Below are 17,402 nucleotides of genomic sequence, written 5' to 3'. Positions count from 1 at the left end.
TGGAAAAGAGGAGTATTTTTACCCTATCTTCATAATAGACCTTAGAAATATGGTTAATTTCAAGGTAGCACCTTCCATTTCCTAAGAATAACCCAAGTGGTGGGAGGGACTATTACAAAGTGGTATGAGAGAGAAGATTCAACACTAGACCTGAAGAGGCCCACATGCACCCACCTAGGATTATTATTTAATCTCCTAATTCTTTTTTGTACAATGATGTGTGTTGATTTTAAAGTAAAATTGATATAATGTTTTATTTGACATAATTATTTTGCTGGTTATTTTATCTTTAAATAAACATACTAACTAAGATTTTATGTTTCAAATGGGTTTTCATCAACATGCTTATTTTTTAATAAGTCAAGGTAATGGGTAATTGTGTTTATTTATAGTTTTTGATGGTGAACAACTATGTGTGTGTACCAACACATAAGAAAACATCAAAGAAAAACAAGAGAGTGAAAAGGATGAGTAGTAGGATGGATAAATATGCTACAAATAGATCCTAGCAATATCAAAGAGAAGATTTAGTTGGGAAAAGAAAAGAAGAAGACTCTCTTATCTGGATGGCCACCCTTAGAAGCATAAAAAACGAAAAATAAGTTAAAGAAAAGATAAGGAAAATATCGTTAGATCACATGAAAGTAAATTAGAGGTAAATGTAGTAGCATTATAGAGCTTATCGAACCTTTGAGAGCATAAACAACAAGAGCTCAGTGCCAGTGATATCGGCAAACACAAGTCCAAACCTAGGATGTAAAAGGTCCAAACACAAAGGTTGGATATCAATAGGGAAGGGGGTTGCAATTCAAGGAAAATAAATAGGCATGTAGATGAAGGGACATTTCTATTCAACACTTCATAAAGACATTTAAGCAACCTTTACTGATCATCTGATACTATAGTTAAGAAACACCATTTTAGAGGAGAATCAATAGGACTTCAATGCTAGAGGATTTCAAGAATGAAAATCCTCCCCAACTTCAGTGGAGAGATAAATAATGTTGAAGAGGCAAAGGATTGGATGTTGTGGATGAGGAAACAATTTAGAGTGTATGAATATTCTGAGAACATGAAGGCCGCAATAGTTGTTTTTAGTTTGAAAGGGAAAGATGGTATATGGCGCGAAGATTTCAAGAATGTTAAATACATCAGGGATAAATATTTGTCATGGAGAAGGTTCGATAAATACTTTTGAATGAAGTACATTTATAACATGTACTATGATAGCAAGGCCAAATAATTCCACGAGCATTAATTGGGGAAGCTCACTGTTGATGAATACACCAATAGACTTATGTAATTATTTAGAATTCCTATCATCGTTCAGAATAAGAATCCTATCCATTATGTTGGCTCGAATAACAACATCATTTTTTCCTCTTGGCTATCAAATGAAGAAATGCTAAATATGAGTAAAAGAATATGATACTTGAAGAATGAGAACCAAACCAACCCAAAAAAGATAACTTGTAGAACAAGGTACAAGAATATCACAACAAAGTAATGTGTATATCTCAAGAAAGAATGAGTGAGCTAAAACCATCTAAGACACACAGAAATAAGAAATTACTAGAGGTTAATTTAAAATTAGTTCATAGTTGGTTAGCAACGTTAGTGTGGAATGAAAGAGAAAATATTCAAAGAAAACATAGGACCCATAAGGCAGAAATTAGTTCATCAACATATACCCAATGTGTAAGAAAAAATTCAAAAACGATAGTATTGTCTAATAGCCATTAAAACCACCATGAAAGGGCATGGGAATTGATGCCAAAAGTGAAGATATTATCATTGATAACATTCAAAATCCAATTACATGTACAACAAGTCCATCAAAATCCAATAGTGGAAGGTTGGTTGCTCATATCATCTTCAACATAAGAACTTTTCCTCACCAAATCTACCAATAGAAAGAGTGCTCAAAGCTATCTAAGTGCTCACAACTATTTAAATTCTAAATGAAATGATGTGCTAAAATTCCCTCCTTTAGAGGCATTAGGAGACATTCATACAAGTGCGTAGATGAATTTTCATATCCACACTATGACCATTATAAATATTATTTATTTTTACATTATTTAGCCTTTTTACAATTATAAGAAAATAATAAAATGAAAGTTATGTGTGGGGTCATTCACTGCATTATCTCTCCTTCAACATATGAGTGTTTTCTTAATTCACTCATGAAGGTTAAAAAACCTTGGTTTTTCTTGGTTCTCCTTGAATTTGAATGAGTCCTAGGTGCTTTCTCCACTTTTATATCTTAACAAACATGACCAAACTCTATCATGAAATAACATATGCACACATTTTCCGATTTTAACAATCCCTTCAATTTCCTCAATTACTGTGAATGGCTTAGTTTAGATGTTTGGCCCTTTCATGAAAATATTAAACTTTTTTTCCTTGAAAATTCCTTATCTATCAATGAGTTTAACAGAGCAACATGGTTTCTAGAAAATGTGTCATAGCTGATGTCATTTGTAGCGAAGGTGGTGACAAGTAATTACCAACTATTTTTCTCAATGGATGTTTTATATTGTGAGAAATAATCACATATGTAGTAATAAAATTGGAGTTCAAATCCTTTTCTAGTGGAATTTCTACATAAGCATGAAGAAACACTAACAATAATCTATCTAACCAAGACATTTGTAGTTTCTATCCACATCTTCCCTTTAACTCTGAATAGATGACCAAGTAGTAGGATTGAGTCATGTGTGGCCTCAATTGTATTTTAGTCCATTCAAACTATAACCAAGCACCAAATTTATCACACAAATCTTACTGGGATAATAATATACCCAAAATGCACTGTCTTTGATTATTGTCATACTCATGTTCCTTTCTGGGGATAATCTTTAATTCAATAATGTCAATATCCTAATGAAGTAGCACCATATGTGAGAAAGAAATAATTGATGGTCCTATGCAAAAGAAACATTATATTTTTTAAAATCTATTTATGTTCATTCTAACCCTACCATTTCACCCAAGTTTCTCATATCAGGTTCAATTGTTAAAAGCCTTGTGAATGTCTATTTCATAAACATAGGTAGAGATGAAGGTACACATTTTTTTACAACTTCAACCCATAGAAGTGGAATGAAAAACCATTCTAACTTATCTTTAGATGTCAATTTTTCAACATGATGAGAGTTTGTCTCTACCTATTCAATTTCTTTCATAGGTTTTGATTCATCATTGTCCTCATCAATCACATGGGTAATTTTTCAAATGATATATGGTGATTGCATTGCCTAGACCATAGGGATGTAAATATTGTTGCATTGGCAACAATAATTGTTTGAATAATATCTAACTTAGGCTCACTAAGATAAGTGTAAAGCGATGGATTCCTCACAAAATCAGAAATAGGCCCCACATGTGTGCATAAACGAAAGGTGGGAAAGGTGGAATAGTTTTGTATAAACATATTGATCTAAAAATCCATTTTTTCATTATAATAATATAATTTCTTACATGAAAAACTTGATATAGAAGGAAAGAAAAAAAAAAAGTGATGTTATGTTTGATATTCTCCAACTTCCAAAGATTCAAGTGACTGTAGAAATGGATGGAACAAATCAGAAATCGCTCTATGGTGTCTTTATTATGTCCCTAATAAGTCCAACAAGTTGAAAACAAATTTATTAGGTTTATTAAACAATATGCAAGAATATCCTCATACTCCTCTTGGAAAAAGGCCCTGGGAATTTTACCCTTGAATTAACATCTCTAAGAAGCTTGGCTACAATTTCCTCAAAAAGGATTTGTAACTCTACTTATTGATGAGAAAGTCATTTCTAAAAGGTATAACTTTCCCATTGACTCTAACACCAATTTTGTTTCTTCAACTTCTAATATTTGTAGTATTCGCTAGCTGGGGTTGTGCATTTGAAGCTTATGTATTGATCACCGAGGTAGCATTTTGGTGCATAGGAGTGAGTAGATTGGAGGGCTTCATAGTAGTTTGAAATGTAGCTACTATTATTACTTTACTGCCACTATAGTGTAATGTAGGGGACAAGAGTGTCGATAGGATCTATAACATTTTCATGTGCAATATTACCATGAATTGCGCTGCATATTTTGTAATATCCCTCCCCTTAATAATAATAATAATAAATAATAATATAATAATAAATAATAATATAATAATAAATAATAAATAATGCAAATAATAAATAATACAAAAATAATATTTAATAATATAAATAATAAATAAATCACTTAATAATAAATAATAAAAATAATAAATCATAAATGTTAAATAATAAATAAGATTAAAAATATATACAAAGAAAATAAATAAAAATAAAAATAGTAATAACCATACTAAAGCTCTAGATAAGAATAAATAGAAATAAAATAAGAAAACTATCAAAAAGAAGGAAATAAAACAAGAAAAGCTAAAAATCAAATGGAAAGTAAGAAATAAAATAGGAAAGCTAAAAAAATCAAAAGAAAGTTGCATGTAGACACATGGAGTGTGTGCATGTGGTTCCCCTTCTAATGTTTGTTCTATTTAATAGATGGTGAGGAAGATGAGAGGCATTCCTGCATTCCATCTTTCCGAGATTCTATCTTTCATTCTCTTGGGAGAATGGTGTTTTAAGACATAGGAGTCACTGGCAGTAGTACAATGATCGAGGGCTTGGGGGTGGCCAGTTGTAGCAAATCCTTACATAATTAAGCCTACGGTTGGGTGGAGAGTCGTCCCCGAAAACCTTATTGTGGTATGCCTACGTCTACCATAAGTAAGCACTATTCATTATTGAATTTAGTTTATTAATTACATGTTTATTTGGCTAGGTAAGTGCCACTCTAATTTAAATTTAATGTTAATTAGTAAAGATAATTAGATATTTAATTTTAGACTGTTACATCTTTTCATCTTTATCTATCTATTTTCACTGCACTGCATCTTAATCTCATAACTGAGATATCTGATTTGTGGTATGATATTTAGACACAACTTGTCTTCCATTTCTGTGATTAATTTCAAAACATTCTTTGCAATTAATCACACTTAGCCTTGCTTTTCCTATGATAGAGTCACAATTCTTGCCAAATTTATTGTGTTATCACATATTCTCTTAGCTTCCTTCAAAACTACTTTCCTATGTACTTTGCCTCCAAGTATTGCAATAATAATGTCATCCCTTTTATATATAGCATGATTAAAACACTTCCCATTAGATATCATGAATTATCTCCTAATTCAACACAATGTTTGAGTTTAATAAGGAGATTTTCTCCAGATGGCTAGGGAGCACTTTAATATTTCATATAAGGCCAAATGGAATGCTTGTACATGATTTAGTGAGATAGAACATTATTCTATTATGTGTGTGGATTATTTGGAGAATATTCGTTTTGACATTAGCTTGAGCATAGGATCATCCAGGCTCCATGTTGGGGTTGCAAGTTCAATAATATGGTAGGTGCATGAATGTATGATGGTGAAATGAAAAAGGAAAATCATTAAAGGTACATGACTAACACCACTTCTTCTTCCAACAGGGAAATTTTTTTACCTAAAAATATTTTTGGACTAGATCCAAATAACATGAATTATAGTGGACTGTTCACATTCTTTGCAATCCCATTACTAAAGAACCTAAGATTAAATCATTTGCATGATTTCTCAACAAATATGGATCATGATGCTCTTGTATTTATTTTGCTCTTAGTATCAAATCCATTGGAAATGATTTCAATAGAAGAAAGTGAATAATTCACAAACTCTTGGAAAATTATTGTATGGACACCTAATAATTAACAATATGTCACTTTCTAAGAGTTCATGTCTCGTTGAAAACACCAAAAGCAAAAGGCATGATATTGATATTGAACAATAGGCTTATACACCAACTCTAGGTATATCACACAAAGGAAGAACTTGATATCGTTATCCGCATCCATAGCTCTCGAAGGAAAAGAGTTTCAACCTTCTATATTTCTCTCTATATTACTATTATTTTTTTCTTAAGTATCCAAGGTCGTTACTTTCTCCTCCCTTGGTTCATCAATTCCATCCATATAACTTATATCGACACTCTCCATGCCTATCATGTGCAACTCCAAATTGAAGGTTTTCATGGTCACTTTCAAGTGAAGTGACTTAGATACCCCAATCAGTATCAAGTTGGTCCCATCTATAAGAGATTGATGCACTACTAACTTTTAGAAAAGACATATGAAGCACTTCCCACCTAAATGTCAACTTTGTTTAACCATAAATTAGTAACAAACATAGGACATTAAATATATCATCTCTAAAATATTTTCCATTAGTTTAGGTTCAACTTTCAAATGTTCCCAATTACTTGGTATATATTTAGAGTTAAGACCCTCGAAACATATGGTGTGACATCATCATAGACTTTGTTGGTAGCTAGATAGAAAACTTTATAGGACTGTAGGACCTATTGAAGGAAAGACTGAGGAGGTCACTCGTCCTAGAATCAAAACTAATTCACATGTAGCATCTATGGGTAGTCCCACTACTAGGTCAATAACCTTCAAGAAGTGAAGGACAAAATTGTCTTTGAGAAAAGAGAAGAATATAATCTACAAGAGAGACATGGTTTGCTACAGGATGGGAAAATTCTACTACATGTGGAATATGGGAAGCTACAAGAGCACAAAAAAGAGCTAAAAAAGGAAGAAACCACCTAAAAATCAGTTGGATAGGACTCGCAAGAGCTTTAAGAGTCTGTTCCACAACCTAGCTTGGGGTCTTACTACAAATTTTTTGAAGGAGGAAGGATTATCCCTGAAAAATATGCAGTCCCACTCCTCTATGTGCTGGAGATAGAGAGAGGAAGAACCCACAGGTGGATTAAAATTACCAAATATAAGAACATGGAAGATTTTGGTTTCATGGAGGAGAAAGTCAAATGCGTAAGGAATTAAGTGATTTGAGATTAAGGGAGTATATTATGAAGGAGTAGCTATAGGAAGAAAACACAAGGTTTAGAGAGAGGTTGCAGGAGAAAGAAACAAAACTTACCACCATGGATAGTCTCTCTATGGAAGCCCTCCAATGCAGGAAAACATCAAAATATGATGCTCTCTTCCTCAAAGAATAGTTGTTGCAGCTCCAAAAAAAAACGCTATCACAATATGGGTCTCTGCCTTTTTAGGACTACAAGTAGTTGATTAAGTTTTGCAACCAAACTAGTATGGAAGATAGGGAAGCATTAGTTGAATTCTAGATGCATAATTTCACTTTGACAGATCTGAATTATAGGGATCCCAATTCAAGATTGGGAGACATGTAGCTAGTTGCTTCAGCATCTTGGTTGAATCATGACGAGACAAGGGTTGAGGAGGTGCAAATGGTAATGGAAAAGGAGGAGAAGGTACCCTTTTATATCAGAGAAAAGCTAGTCAACCCTAAGGTTATCATCAAAAATCATAACCTCATCTCCAATGATGTTACTTTGGCACCAACTCTAGCAAAAAAAAACTGCTAAAAGACATGAAGAGCAATGCTAAAAATGAAAAGTGTGTATACTAGAATGATGTGCTTTTTAGGGTTAATTTTCAACATACTTAAAAAATGGCAGTAAAACCGATTTTTTTATGTAGAAGACAATTGTTTTTGAGGAAAAAAATACACTAATGTTTTTGGTAGAATGACTTTTTTCTTTTCCGTGTATAATTTCATAATTTTTTGGTAATGACGATTAAATAAAATATGGGATCCTAAGCACAGTAAATTTCCATTAGTTTTCATCCATGTTGTTAAACATAGAATAGCATGAAAGTAAAGATTGCTAAAATTATAATTGTTTTCAACCATAACATTAAAGATACAAAAAAAATTTGGAAAATTTTCAACCATAGAATTAAAAACTCTAAGTTTTCAACATATTTAAACCATGACATTGTGAACACATTACATGACTAAATTAATCAAAATGTTAATACTTGTAGATTGAATGAAACATAAATTATATCTTTAAGTTATTGTTGCATTGTAGATATTCTAAACAATAAAATTCATCATAATAAAACATATAATCAAGCAAACAAAAAAATGATTCATAACTTAATTCAACACAATATGGAAATTAAAATTTTTATTTCAAGATATGATGCAAACATAAGTTATATAAACAATTTTAGACAATTATTCAAAATCACTCATATTTTCTTACACAACATCAAAAGTCACATCTTTAGATGAACGAATGGATGCAGATGAAGATGTTCCATATTATTTTCTTTCATCAACTAGTGCTGCATCAGAGTCCACATGCATGCCCACCATTTCAGGTTTCAAAATTATTCTTGATCTACGACTGGGTTTAGCAGAATACCATCTCAACATTGTTCCTTCTGGTAACAACCTCTTTAGAATCTCTATTATCTTAAAGCGAAGAGTAACTCTCTTTGTTAAATTGAAATCATAAACAAGTATTTCAACATCCTCCAATTTTAAGAGGTCTGTGTAGTGACGATTTATATTTATTCCCTTTTGTTTTCCCTTTCCAACAATTTTTTTATCAACTACCATCTCTAGCTTGTACACACCATTGAATGGGTGTGTCTTTGTGGCATACCAATGTACTTCAACACCTGCAACATCTTCATTTTATGTAACGACCTTTATAACCTTAGCAACCTAGAATGGATATCCATTGGGATATCCATCTGATAGCACTACAATCATGCAACCCTCCTTAATATCATGTACTGAACCCCTATAAAGGTTTCACATGGCTTCACGTTGTGAATGAGATCTTCTAGAACCAATATACATTTCTCTTTCCTCTACCTGTGAAGAATTAATACCTTGAGATTGTTGTTGTTCAACAATTTTTCTTTCCTCATGTTCATTTGAGACATTTTGTGGCCGAATAAATGGAGTTTTCAAATGTATATCTTCATTTCTTGTTCTATAAATGATATCACATTGATTATTAAAAAAATACTCCCACCAAACTGAATTAACAATACCAAAGTACTCATATGTATACCTAATACATTTTTGAATTTTTTCTAGGTAATCAGAATAATTTATATCTCTATTATGCCTGCGTGCATTAAGAACTTCAACAACTGATTATAATAACAATAAATTAGATGCAAATATTGGAAGATCTAGAATGAACTTCAAAAATGCCAAACTTGATGATGATGCATATTCTATAGTACTTGAATAGTTCTTGCCCCATATTAGTGTTTTCCAATAAATTATTTTGATACGAAATTAATGTTGGAAGTTAATGCCATTAAGTTGTTCAATGCATTTCTCCTCATAACGCGATCCCAGAATAGACCTTTGCATGTCAACAATTTCTTCCAAGACATCAAAAATTGGCTCTAGCATGTATGATTTATTAATACATTCAATTAATGATGGCAAGCTCCCAACTTCCTTCCTCCTCAATGTGACTGAAAAATGACAGAAGATCTGATCAACATGGTCATGACTGTACCCAACAAGATGGAAATGAGCCTTTACCTTCTGAAAATTCTCAATTCGAAAAGCATTATTACATATCCAAAAACAAATTGATTGTTTTTTCACGACAAGTGTTGTCCAATTGTAGATACAAAACTTCAGGAAGATTACCAGACCAATGAGAAAGCACATCATGAATTACGGTTATTTCAATATTTTCATCATTATGAATATTTGGAGCTGTGAAGTATACCCTTGGAAACATTTTCCCATTGAATACCATACAACCAACCAAATAATACTGAATAAAATTTTCCTCTTGTAATTTTTTGGGTGTCTGAACAAAATGTGGTAGAAGTGTTTTCTTCTGGTTCATACCATCAATTATCAAATCCAAATATTTATTTGGATTATCATAACAGTTATTTCAATTCTTGTACAACTTTTTCCTTTCACTTGTTGGTTGTTCGTGATGCTCTTGAAGGGATTTGACAATGGATTCTACACAACATAAAAGAAAGTCATTAATAAATACGTTTTCATAGTTGATGACTATACAATTTTAAAAATTAATGCTATGAATGCTTACTTGTTCTTCCCCTTCACATTTATCCCTTTTTGATTAAGAGAATCACATGTACTACAAATCCCAATCCTTATCTTCTTAGGAATATGAACATTGTTGAATTCTTTCTTCCATATCCTCACAAAATATTGATATGTAATAAATCGACCATGTCCTAAAACACCTCCTGCATATTCTTTGTAGAAGTTGTATATTTCACATCTTGAAAAACTATATGGAATATGTATTGTCTCTCTATTTGGAATACACTCTCCATGCTTTGAAAAGAATTCTTTCATCCATGACATTGTAGTATTTGATAATGGCCCAAACTGTCATTTATGACGTACTTATGAATAAAATGTGGGACCCTTTTCCAAATTTTCTTGGATTCTTGAGAGAAGAAAATTACCCATTGAAAGAAACATTTTGAAAGCTTTTCTACATATAAATAAAGACCCAATATGATAATAATAACCTAACAATGTAGATGGCATCTACCCCACTAAATATGTTTTTTTCATGCTTTTATTCATTGACAAATATCTCTTCCTTTCCTCCAATGCAAACTTGAAATACATATGTTTCAAACAATATTTTTGACAACATTCACTTGAAATGAGAGCACTGATAGAAATTCTTCCTGTCATATATTCTGCTCTACCCCTTCTATAACTAGAACATCTTGGATTGATACGAAAAGGTATGCTCCTACTCCTTGATACAATATTTGCTGGCAACATCTCCATCATTGGATCATCATCTGTATAAGAATTTTCATAATCATTATGAGGAATATTATCCTCACTATGATCAACTCTGCTTTTGAAATACTGATTTGGAGGATATTCTTCATTTTTCCTTGTTAAGTGCTACCCTCATAGTCTTTAAAATTAGGACTAAATGGAAATTTTGACTCTATGTTTATTGGATATTATTCTTCATGTGCATTGGCAGTGCTACTCTCATAGTCCATAGGATTAGGACTACATGGAAAATGTTACTCTTTACTTACTTACTTAATAATAAGCTATTTTTTTTTGTAATTTACTAATTTATATAATGGAATTTATGAGGTGCTGGGAAAATTCATAGACATTTGTTTGATACCAGACACTGAAGTTGTTTATGTACTTACAAAGCTACCCAAGTCAAATGACAAGACTAAATGTTGGTATTATGACACAGATTTGGCACTATGACACAGGTGTTGTCCTTGATGGCAACTCACTCAGATGATAGAGCGCAATTCAGACTCACAGAATGAAGAAAGAGAGCTATACGTAGGTTCCCGAGTGACCAAGCCATGTGTACACGCGGGTTAGCAAACCAAAAGGAGCGTATAACGTACACACGCACTTTCATAGAAGGAAAGGCGCGTACATATTGGAAAACTATGTTTTGGTCCATGGTATTGGTCCAAGGTATCTGGTCCGAAGTGTTGACCCCAGGTATTTGGTCCAAGGTATTGGTCCTAAGTGGTTTTAGTCCATGGTATTGAGTAATGCCTAAGACTATAAAAGGAGGAGAAGATCATTAGGCAAAGTACTCAAGAATTGAATATTTGAGGAAAATCAAGATCTAGTTATTGGGTAATGGTGCATAGCTGGATCTTAACAAAGGATGAACCTTATTGCTTGATGAAGGATAAGATATAATGATGGGTCAAGATCTTAAGGCTTGAAGTGTAGTATATTTATGTGGTTTTATCATTTTTCTGAATAATTGGTGCATGTTGTAGTCTATAAATATGATGATCTGGGTATAACTGAAGTATAAAATTGTTGTAAAGTTTAAATAATCATTTATAGATCTATATGTAGGTTCACTTTAGACAAGGTGCATATACATGATAGTTATTCATATCAAAAGAACATATACATCTAAAATTTGATTTGCACTTGAGAAAAGAGTGTATGCATGCAGGTTCGACACATGGAAGTAGAGTATACCTTATAAAACATGTTTTAGCTGATTTTTTTTGCTATTGTAGTGTTCTGGGTTTTGGCTTGGGTTCTCATTATTGTATTCTGGTTACAACATTATAAAAGATCAAATTGAAAGGTTTTCAAAGTGATTTATTGATTCAGTTGTGGCTAGTGCAAAGGAGATTGGTTGATGCAGATATATTTGATGATTGAATGATGTTATTGATGGATCTAGTTTGATAATTTATGAAATGTGGTCCCTGGAAGAAAATAGGAGGTCGTATCCTTCTTTAGGTCGACACCTACGTACTAGTAAATATATTTGCTAGTACAAGAGCTAGGGGGTTGTAGCTCCCTTCTAGTAGAAGCTAGAGAACTAGAGAGGGTTGTAGCCTTCTGCAGGTGGGTTCCTACATAGTGGTATGAGTCTGTGCGAGTACAATATTGTAAATAGGTTTTTCTTATATTAAAGAAAACAATAGCAGGTGGTTTTTGTCCCGCATTGGGTTTCCACCTTATATCATGGTGTTCATGTGTGTCTCTTATATGTGATGATTTGTTCTATTTTTACTACACCTCGTTATTGTTTATATGGTTAATGATGTTCTGATGCACTAATTAAAGATCAACATATGATGAGTTAAATAAATCATAAGTTCGTTGGATATACGGTAGTTTCATTAAACACAATTGCGTGTACACACAGGTTACCTTAACTGAAGTAGCGTATATGAATCTGATTATGGAAATGAAAAGTTATTGATTTTCTAACACTGATTCACCGCCCTCTCAGTATTATTTCCAAAAATTGGTATCAGAGCAAGTCCTTCACAAGAAGCTTGATCACTTGAAGGAAGATCCATCAGCTTGAGTAATCAAGAAAGAGAGGGATCCATCAGACCACCAATCTTTGATGGGAGAAATTTTGTTTACCGGAAGATAAGAACCACAACCTATCTACAATTGCTTGGAATAGATATTTGGGAAATCGTGGAAGGAGGATATACATTTCCATCAGGAATTCGTACATATACAACAGGTAGAAAGCAATATGAAACCATTGCCAAAGTTGTCACTATTTTATTGGGAATTTTGTCAAAATCAGAGTCTGTCAAGGTCATGGAGCTCAAATCAGGCAAAGAAATATGGAAAAAAATCGTTTTAAGCTATGAAGTAGATAATCATGTCAACCTTGAGAAACTACAATCTCTTAGAATTCAATATGAAACTCTCAAAATGCAGAATGATGAAAGCATAGCTAATTACTACCTACGTATAGACGAGATTGTCAATTGTATGAATAATTTGGGTGAAAAAATTAAGGAAGTTGTCTTAGTTGAGAAAGTGTTGAGATAATTGTCTGTTAAACTTGAACCCAAAGTGTTTGCCATAGAAGAAAAATAGGATTTGCAGAATATTACTATGACACAACTTCACGAAATCTTAATTGCCTTTGAGATGAGAAAAGGAGGACCATCAGATATGAGAGAAGCCGCATTTAAAATATCAACAAATGGAAAAGAAAAACTCAATAAATCAGGATACTTTTCAGAAGAAGAATATGAGGTAAATTTTGTCAAGAAGCTTTAATGGGGATCTAGAAGGTTCAAAGGTAAGCTACCTTTCAAATGTTTTTCATGTGGTAGAGTTGGTCATTACACCGCTAGATGCCCTCATAACAAAGGAAAGATGTATGAAGAATGTAATAGAAGTTATTATACTCATGATAATAGTGATGACTTATCCAATAGTGATGAAAATAATCAAGAAATTAATCTTCTCATGGCATATGAAAATAATGACATAGAAAAAAAAGAAATTACCAGATTAAAAGTTTAGTTGGAGAGAGTAACGAGAGTAAGGGAGCAGCTGCATGATGTAGTAAAAGATCGGAGCATAAAATCCAGAGACTTGAATCTAAGATCCTCTCTCTAAAAGATCCTGAAGAATCAAAGAAGTAGAATGAAGAAGCTATTGAAGAATAAGAACATGAAGTGCTCGAATGAAGGCAACAAGTGGAAAAAGGAAGAAAAGCTGAAGAAAACATAAAGAAGAAATATCTAGAGAAGGAAGAACAACATTAGGTTGGGGTAAATATCTTAAAAGGTAAATTAGAAGAAAAGGATAAACTATTACAATTTCAAGATGGTACTAAGATTTTGGATGATATTCTTAGTAGTAAAAGATCCCCTGCTATCAAAATTGGTCTTGGTTTTTATGAATCTGTTGAAGGGAATCTACCTCACAGGGTGAGGAAAGGAACTCTAATGCAAAACCTAAAATGCTCAACAAGGAGATAAGAGGTCAACCCCAGTAACAACCAAGGAAAGAAATTCTTCAAAGAAATTCTTTTGCTCCTAACTGTGGAAGTGATAGATGATTATTTCCTATGATGAATAATGTTGAATGTTATGAATGTCATAATCTTGGACATGTTGTAGCCAGATGCAGAAGTGGAATGGTTCAAGACCGTCACACGGAAAGATCATCATGTTCTAGGTACTTTAAGTGATATTGTTTTTCTTGCAATATGTTTGGTCACAAAGATACTGATTGCAATAAAAGGAATATGAAACATGTAAATGTTATGCATGTAACAAGTTTGGGCATAAAGTAAAGGAATGCAAGAGAAAAATTCAGACACCAAAGGAAAAGGAGCATATATCATCCCAATACCAGGTATTGAAGAAGACAGAATTATTGTCAGATAGATGTGGCATAACTCAGTTAGCAGACATAACAAACCCAGGGGAAGCTGAAAGTGTAAAACTTCAGTATTCCAATTTGCATAAACGAGTTGCATATGGCTAGACTAAGGAAGAAAGGGGTCTGATATGGTTTAGTGAGTTATCTACTCTACCTGATGATGGTTACAGTTTGTGGATGACATGTGGAAATAAATTGTTGGCTTTCATAAGTTGATGTGTATGATGCCTTGATGACCCTTCTATTGTATTAAATGATCATATCTTACAGTGATCATCCGGTACAGGTTCAGGGGGAGCACATGATTCCGATAATTCACTATTTGCATTATCTTAGAAGATCTTTGTACAAACTCACACATTTTTTATTTATTCAGGTGGAATAGGTTCAGGGGGAGAACATGGTTGCTGGTCTTGATGCTGATTGATAGATGTTGCTGATGATAGTTGTTGATGACTATCATGGTCTTGTTTCAGATATTTGGTCTCTATTACATATATGTCATGTATATATTTTAATGTAAAGGTCATGAAACAACCTATTTTGTTACCCCACTATGAATGGGATGGATGATGTAATTTTCTTGTATAAATAATTGGTATATCCCCACTTGGTTGGGTGGATGAGACAAACTTGGTATATCCCCACTTGGTTGGGAGATGAATGTATGTATGATTTATTGGTGATAGGATGGTCATTTATGATGTATGTGTAGAGTCAAGTTCTTCTTTTAGAACATCTTTTTGTATACCTTGCTTAAATGCAAGGGGAGCATGGAGCTCAATCGACACTTCAGCATATTAGAGAATTCAACATGTACTCAGGGGGAGCATAACCCTTTTGCCCTTGATGACAAAGGGGGAGAGTGAATTGGGGTTGCCATCAAGTCCAAAGGGAGAGATTGTTGGCATTATGACACAGATTTGGCACTATGACATAGGTGTTGTCCTTGATGGAAACTCACTTAGATGACAAATCACAATTCAGACTCACATAATGAAGAAAGAGAGCTATACACAAGTTCCCCATTGGCCAATCTGCGTGTACACGCGGGTTAGCAGACCAAAAGGAGAGTATAACATACACATGCAATTTCACAGAAGGAAAGGTGCGTACATCTTTGAAAACTAAGTTTTGGTCTGTGGTATTTGGTCCATGGTATTGGTCCAAGGTATCTAGTCCAAAGTGTTGACCCCATTTATTTTTTCCAAGGTATTGGTCCTAAGTGTTTTTTTTCCATGGTATTGAGTAAGGCCTAAGACTATAAAAGGAGGAGAAGATCATTAGGCAAAGTACTAAAGAATTGAATATCTGAGGAAAAGTAAGATCTAGTTATTGGGTTATGGTGCATAGCTAGATCTGAACAAAGGTTGAACCTTAGCACTTGATGAAGGATAAGATCTAATGATGGGTCAAGATCTTAAGGCTTGAAGTGAAGTATATTTATGTGGTTTGATCATTTTTCTGAATAATTGGCGCATGTTGTAGTCTGTAAATATGATGATTTGGTTATAATTGAAGTCTGAAATTGTTGTAAAGTTTAAATCATCATTTACAAATCTGTACGGAGGTTCAATTTAGACAAGCTGCGTATACATGCTGGTTCTACATATCAAAACAACGTATACATCTTAAATTTGATCTGCAGATTTTTACTCAGGTTCGCCTTGAGAAAAAGCGTATGCACGCAGGTTCGACACAGGGAAGTAGTGTATACCTTATAAAACATGTTTTAGCTACTTTTGTTTGTTGTTGCAGTGTTCTAGGTTTTGGCTTGGGTCCTGGTTACTGTATTCTGAAAGATCAGATTTGGAGGTTGTCAGAGTGATTGATTGATTCAGTGGTGGTTAGTGCAAAGGAGATTGGTTGATGCAGATATATTTGATGATTGAATGATGTTATTGATTGATATAGTGTGAAAATTTATGAAACGTGGTCCCTAGAAGAAAATATAAGGTCGTAGCCTTCTGTAGGCCGATGCCTACGTACTAGTAAATATATTTGCTAGTACACGAACTAAGGGGTTGTAGCTCCCTTCTAGTATAAGCTGGAGAATTAGAGAAGGTTGTAGCCTTTTGCAGGCGGGTACCTGCGTAGTGGTATGAGTTTGTGCTAATACAAGATTGTAAATAGGTTTTTCTTACATTAAAGAAAATAGCAGCAGGTGGTTTTTGTCCAGCATTGGGTTTCCACCTTATATCATGTTGTTCATGTGTGTCTCTTATGTGTGATGATATGTTATATTTTTACTGCACCTGGTTACTGTTTATATGGTTAATGATGTTCTGATTCACTGGTTAAAGATCAACATATGATGAAATAACTGAATCAAAAGTTTGCTAGATATACACTATTTTCATTGAACATAGTTGTGTGTACACGTGAGTTCCCTTAACTGAAGTAGTGTATATGAATCTGATTATGGAAATGAAAATTTATTGATTTGCTAATACTGATTCACCCCCCCTCTCTCAATATTATTTCCAACACTAAATATCAGTTATCGTTGTCACTGTATGACACGACAAAGGAATCTACAAAGTTGCATAAAGAAAGTATAAACGACATTTCACAAGATATGGTAAGTACAGTTATTTATATTTGTGTTTTGCGTTATTGTAACTGTATCATTATGTTTTTATAACTTAGTTTTTATTGATATATGATATTTTGTTTGGAAAATTTTTATTAGAAATCTTTCAATTATGTTGCAAGGCATCCATTTCATAGAGAAAGATATTATGAATGTTGTGAACAATTTCTACTCAGGGTCAAAAGA

Source organism: Pinus tabuliformis, chromosome J (assembly GCF_031772625.1).
Source record: "Pinus tabuliformis cultivar Carrire ecotype Pingquan chromosome J, CPIR1, whole genome shotgun sequence".
NCBI classification, from domain to species: Eukaryota; Viridiplantae; Streptophyta; class Pinopsida; order Pinales; family Pinaceae; genus Pinus; species Pinus tabuliformis.
This window is presented reverse-complemented; position numbering follows the sequence as displayed.